Source organism: Scylla paramamosain, chromosome 45 (genome assembly GCF_035594125.1).
Source record: "Scylla paramamosain isolate STU-SP2022 chromosome 45, ASM3559412v1, whole genome shotgun sequence".
Taxonomy (NCBI): domain Eukaryota; kingdom Metazoa; phylum Arthropoda; class Malacostraca; order Decapoda; family Portunidae; genus Scylla; species Scylla paramamosain.
This window is the reverse complement of record NC_087195.1, coordinates 1,130,982-1,137,500: the sequence shown is the minus strand read 5'-3', so window position 1 is coordinate 1,137,500 and position 6,519 is coordinate 1,130,982. Positions and strand designations below refer to the sequence as shown.

The following is a 6,519-nucleotide window of genomic DNA, read 5'->3' as shown; positions in this document are numbered from 1 at the left end:
AAAAAGAAAGAGGAGGAGGAGGAGGAGGAGGAGATGGGGTAAGCGAAGAAGAGAGAGAGAGAGAGAGAGAGAGAGAGAGAGAGAGAGAAAGGAGAGGCTAAGTTTACGCCCCCCTCCCCCCCTTTTGACCCATGACTTGACGCCATAAAGGAGGAGGAGGAGAAGGAGGAGGAGGAGGCACTGATAACCCGTTTGATTGTTTTTTACCTCCCTCTCTCTCTCTCTCTCTCTCTCTCTCTCTCTCTCTCTCTCTCTCTCTCTCTCTCTCTCTCTCTCTCGTGCTATTGTGTTTTCTGTTATTTTATTTTTTTGTTTTCTTTTTTTCGTAATTTGCTAGTTTCCTTTGTTTTTTTCTTATTTTAATTCATCTTTCTTCTTTTTTAATGTTTTGTGTTTATGTTCCTTTTTTTTATTGGAAAGGAAAAGTAAAGAAGAAAAAAAAGTCACTTCATTCCTTATTTCATTCATTTGTTTATTTGTTAATCTATTTATTTATTCATCTATTTCATCTTTTTTTTCTTTGTGACCGTTTAGTGTGGATTATTTTCTTTTCTTGTTTTCTTCTTCTTTTCTTTATTATTTCCTGTTTTCTTTTTCCTCAAAGTACGAAAAGTAAGGAAAAAATAAACAAGGCAGTATTTTCCCTTGTGTGGGGGTTCCTTAAGAAATTAAACACTGTATTATTTTCTTAAATGTTTATATATATATTTCCTTTTTTTTTTTTTCAAGTTGCAAAATTGAACCAGTGATAGAAAGATATTTGTCTCACACACACACACACACACACACACACACACAGGAACATCACCCCTACACTACATATATACACACTAGTAGCAACATCCAACATTAACTTAAAACAACGAATTCAAACCAACTTCAAATTATGACTCACTATAGAGACGCTGACGATTCACTTACGCTTCGCTCACGGTTCGCTCACGGTTCGCTCACGGTTCGCTCACGGTTCGCTCACGGTTCGCTCACGTTTCGCTCACGGCTCATTCACGATCCACTCTTTTCCTATGATCAATTACGATAAAAGGACTTGTTTTTTGTCGCCCTCCAGTCTGGAAAACACATATATGCTTACGTGGTATAGCAAAGGTTAGATTCTTTTTGCTTGTTTTCCTTATGTTCATCGAAAATATTTATTGCAGTGACCTCAGTGTTAAAAAGAATAAATAAATACATAAAAAGGCTATAGGAATAATTATTTAACAGAGGATGTGTGATTTTCCACGAGGCGAGTGTAGTAGTAGTAGTAGTAGTAGTAGTAGTAGTAGTAGGGAGACAAGATGAGTGAAAGGGAATTCTTTACACTATTCCTTCTTATTTATATACGAGGGACACTGGCCTAGGGTAACAAAATGGAAGAAGAAAAAGAAAAAAAGAAAAAGGCCACTGAGGTGCCAGTCCCTGAAGAGAAAGCGAGAAGGATTATTCACAATTGAAGGATAAACGTCAGATTAATAATGAAAGTGAATGTCATGGCTGTTTCACAACGGACGGTGAAATGTTTGAGAAAAAAAATAATAATAATAAGTAAAAGAAAAACGATCGAGGATGAGAGAGAGAGAAAAAAAAAAGGAAAGAAAAGGAAAACACGGCAGTTAGTCAATGCTTGCCTCAAAGGTCGCTTACACATCGGCGCGGCACGAGGCATGACACACAACACTTCAAAACGGAAGTTACGAAACCTTTAACGCAGAAGTGACGTGACGCAGCACAGGTACCCCTCAGAGACGGGACTGCGCTGTTCGTTGTTGCTGTTATTGTTGTTATTATCATATTTATTGTTATTATTTATTTGTTTATTTATCTTATTTATTAGTGTCCAATTTGCTGTCTTCAACTGTACTGTAAAATTTCGGTGGATAAGACTGTCTAGTTTACCTTTTTTTTTTATTATCACTTATTTATTTATTTATTTACTTATCTATCTACTTATGAAAAGATAATCATTTTATTCATCTATTATTTCTTTTCCTTTTCTTTTTTTTTTAACGGTCTTCTACGAAACGGTGTGAGGCAGAACTGGACACGGCTAAATACCTTTGAGTGAACAGTGTCCGCAGCGAGAATGGAGCGTCCTCTGACCCTATTCAGAAACACTTTACTCTCTCACCACGACTATTTTCAAAGCCACAGAGATGATTAGCCAAGTTCTCACAAGTGTTTCTCCTGTTCATAATGTAGAAATCTTGTTAATCTGTCACTAGAACCGTAAGAACACCTTTAAAAGTGCTTTGCTCGCACCATGACTGTTTTCAAAGGCCACAGAGAGAATTAGCCGGGTTTTTACGAGTGTTTCTCATGTTAATAATATAGAAATCTTGCCAACACGCAGCTACAACCATAAAAAACAACCTTAAAAACCCGTGTCACTTTAGGTAGAGCCCCTTGAAAGTAGTGTAAGGAGCAGCGCAGAAATGTTTCAGAATATTGTCCTTCTCAGAGTGAATGTTTCCACTGAAAATCTGAAATATATGTAATGATATTCGACTGGGGCGTGATCGGAGCGTGACCGTCCCTTTAGTGTTAATATCGTGACTTTTACCACTTGCGAATGTTGTAAATTAAAGGAAAAACAAGTACGGTGTTATCAGTTGCTTGTAGATTATCAAAATTAACATAGATTTTTTTTTTTATTTGTCCAGATCTGTTCTTTCACTTAGTTTTAATTAATTTTGTAGTTCTATTTTAATATATTCCAATGTGCACCGTAATTCTTAACATTATATATTACCACTGTTATTCATCTGTTCCTTCCTCATTCAGCTCACTCAACTTGCTTATTCATACAATGCTTCCTTAATTCACTGTTAACTTTATTTTTCTTATTCATTTTCATATTCTCGTTCTTTGACTAATTTTGCTGCAGTCACGTTATTCGCTACATCATCACTATTATTCATCTATTCCTTCCTCCTTTAACTCACTCATCTTGCTTATTCGAACAACTTTTCCTTATTTAATTATTAACTTTCTATTAATTTCTTGTATTCATGTTCTTCGTCCTGCTTTTTTTTTTTTAATTGTCATCATTGTTATTTATCTATTCCTTCCTCATTTGACTCACTCAGCTTGTTTATTCATACAATCTTTCTCTGTTTAACGCTTAATTTAGTCTTATATTCCTGTTTTTCGTCTATTTTTTTGGTAGTCACGTTGTACACTGCATCTTCACTATTATTCATATATTTCGTCTCGAGTCTTTCCTTCTTTCACTCTTAACTTAATCTTATCTATTTATATTCATGTTCTTAATCGTATTTCGTTACTAACACATTCTACACTACATCATCATCATCGTTTTTCATCTATTCTTTCCTCATTTAATTCACTCATCTTGCTTATCCACTTATCCATGCATTTTTAGTGTTCATTTCCTTTTTTTTTTTTTTTTTGTCACAAATTTCTGCCACTTGTATGTTTTACCTTTGTTCTTTATATTCGTTCTCTTTTTTTTTTTCTTTCCCCTTCTTTTCAGGCCTTGTGGTTGTTCTCTGATTCATTTGTAAGTGTTTGGAGTGTTTTGCATTTGATTTGTTTGTCATTTCCTCCATCTCTCATCCCAGATCTGTGTGTATACCTGATGGCTTCTTGCACTTAGCTAATTTTCTTACTTTATGTTTTTATCACAAGCATTCCATTCCATCCAGTGAAGAAAAAACAAAAAACACCCAAACTTTTTTTTTTTTTAAGCATACACACTGTACGACTAAAAAGGCTTCATTGACAGACACGTTAATTGATGGCAAAAATACAATATACAATTGACAATGTACATAGGTAGCAGCTTCATGACTATATTCTGAAACACTTCTGCGCTGCACTCCACTTCTTTCAAAAGGCTCTAGTTGAAGCTATACGGGTTTTCAAGGGTGCTTTTACCGTTGTAGTGACAGATTAACAACATTCATACATTCTTAAAAGCAGAAATACTCTCGAGAACCCGGCTAATCATCTCTGTGACCTTTGAAAACAGTTGTGGTGAGAGAGCAAGGCGTTTCAGAATACAGATTTATCACGCAGGCAGTCCCACACAAGGCGACCCAGACAAAGCGCCACACACTCACACACACACTCACACACACTCTTAGCCCCGTTGTGAGAAGTAGAATAGCAAAAATCTGCTTCACTATTGGCAGGAAAAGATAAAAATGTAGCTTGCTTAATGTTACAAATTTGACGTAAGAGAAGCAAGCTGTCATTCACAACACTGGAGAGTTATGTACAGTCACGGCCGAATGTCTGTTCACGTGTACTTTCCCGTAAATTTGAGCGGTTTGTCCTAATCTGGTGTATTGGTAGTCATCTTACGAAACTTGACAACTGATGGATTTTAAGATCAGAGGAAACTTAAGACCGAAGGAAAGGGTTAAATAGTGGAAGTGAGGATGACAGGTTACAGTACTACTCTGACCGCGACTGTGCGAGCAATGGAGTTTTCGCTGGGGCTTCTTATGTATAGTTTTTAGCGTGTCAACTTTTCATGGCGGTAATTTTCATTCTTAGGAACCTGCAGGCTTGCTTGTTATTTTTCTTAAATTATAGTTTTTGCTTTGTTTTTGTTTTTTTTTTGTTTTTTTTTCTTAACTGGGACAATCCAGGCTTTTTTTTTCACACAAACACTTTAACTTTTTTTTTCATACAACATTGATTCCTTTGCTTTTTTTTTTTCAATCATAATTTTCCAGAACTTTGAGGTAGGGACTCTTCAGCTTTTTATTTTCTTTGTTTTCCACACGTCACTCTTTAGTTCACTTCTTCATCTTTTCCCAGACAATATTGATCCTTCAGAACGCTGTCATTTTTTTTTATTATCATTTAGCTTTTTCCACATTTTTTTTCCCTGCGCATTATTTTTCTAGCTTAACTTTTTTTTTTTAAACAATTTACAACATTGGAGTAAAATTTGGAACATTTTACCTTTTTCACTTATTTCTGTCTATAGTATTAACTGTTTACTTGCTTAACCTTTCTTCTCTAGGGCAATGTTAATTTTCCATCTTTTCAACTATTCAACTATTCAACTATTCAACTAACATCTCTTCCCCTATATTCATTTTATTTTATTTTTTTTCACACTATTAATTCTTTACAATCTTCAAGTAAAATTTTGGAGTGCTTAAATTTTTTCCACGATATTCCTGTACAATTTTCATCCTTCAGTGAGTTCGTTAACCAATTCTTTCCCAGACAATTGGAAAACCCAGCTCTCTCTCTCTCTCTCTCTCTCTCTCTCTCTCTCTTAGCCAGCCTCCCTTACAACTATTTCTCTTCTTTCTCCAACTCTCATCTTATCACTTCCATTCCTTCTCTCTCTCTCTCTCTCTCTCTCTCTCTCTCTCTCTCTCTCTCTCTCTCTCTCTCTCTCTCTCTCTCACACACACACACACACACACACACACACACAGTCTAGTAGATTATCAATAAGAAAAGATAACAGGCATTTAGTATACAATTTTATGATTTAATTACGTGGTTTCAGTCAAGAGAAAAGGATAAAAAGCAAAGATTAACAATTTTAGTCCCTGTGGTTTAAATCAAGAGAGAAAAGGATAAGAATAAAGATTAATAATTTTATCAAGTTCGAATCAAGAGAAAGGATAAAAAGTAAAGATTAATAGTTTCATGACTTGTTCTAGTGGTTCTAATTAAGAAAAAAAATAGAAGTGAAGTTAACAAATTCTTGACTTGTTCTAGTGGTTTAAATTAAGAAAAAAAAAAGGATGAAAGTAAAGGATAACACTTTTATGAAGGAAAAAAAGAAAGATTAAAGAATGACAATTTTATAAAGAAAAAAGAAAAAGTAAAGAAGCCAATTTTATAATATTCTAGTGACTCAAAAAAGGAAAAAAAAGAAAAAAGGTAAAGAATAAATTTTATGAAGGAAAAAAGAAAAACATAAAATTTTATAAAGCTCTAGTGATTTAAAAAGAGAGAAAAAAAATAAAGAATAACAATTTTATAAAGTTCTAGTGACTCAAATCAAGAAAAAAAAAAAAAGTTTAAAAGTAAATAATAAAAATTTTCATGATTTGTGTGCCATGGTTTAAATTAATCTTATATCAATAAACTTATATATAATACAAAGGAGCAAAGGTCACACAAATATCTAGACACATTCCCCCATTCAGTCCAATCCCTGAAGACAGTAATGGGGCAACAGAGAGCTGGGAACTTGTCATAGTCTTTAGTAGCTTTCATATCTAACTAAAAAAATATACAGTACTTTGTTATTCATTTCTCTTATACCAGGAGAATTTGTATTAATTCCTAAGTTTTTTTCTGGTTTTCGTTTCCGTCTAATAAGAAATACCAGCTCTTTTTAATATTAACTTTTATCTTGTTTTTGTGTGATGGGAAAATCCATTAGCTTCTTGAACTCCTATCACAGTTTTGCTTTATAGTTTTCGTATTCCGACAAAAAATTAAAACATCCAATTCCTTTTTATTATTCATTTCTTTCATATCTATTTTTAAGTGACAGGAAAACTTGTATTGGCTCCT

The 6,519-nt window shown here is 34.0% G+C and overlaps 1 protein-coding gene across 3 annotated transcripts in view; it reads left to right on the top strand.

The window, feature by feature from the left end:
- The window catches only part of LOC135094448 (ribosome-recycling factor, mitochondrial-like), a 59,948-nt gene that overhangs the window by 37,372 nt on the left and 16,057 nt on the right, over positions 1 to 6,519 (top strand). The window lies entirely within an intron of this gene.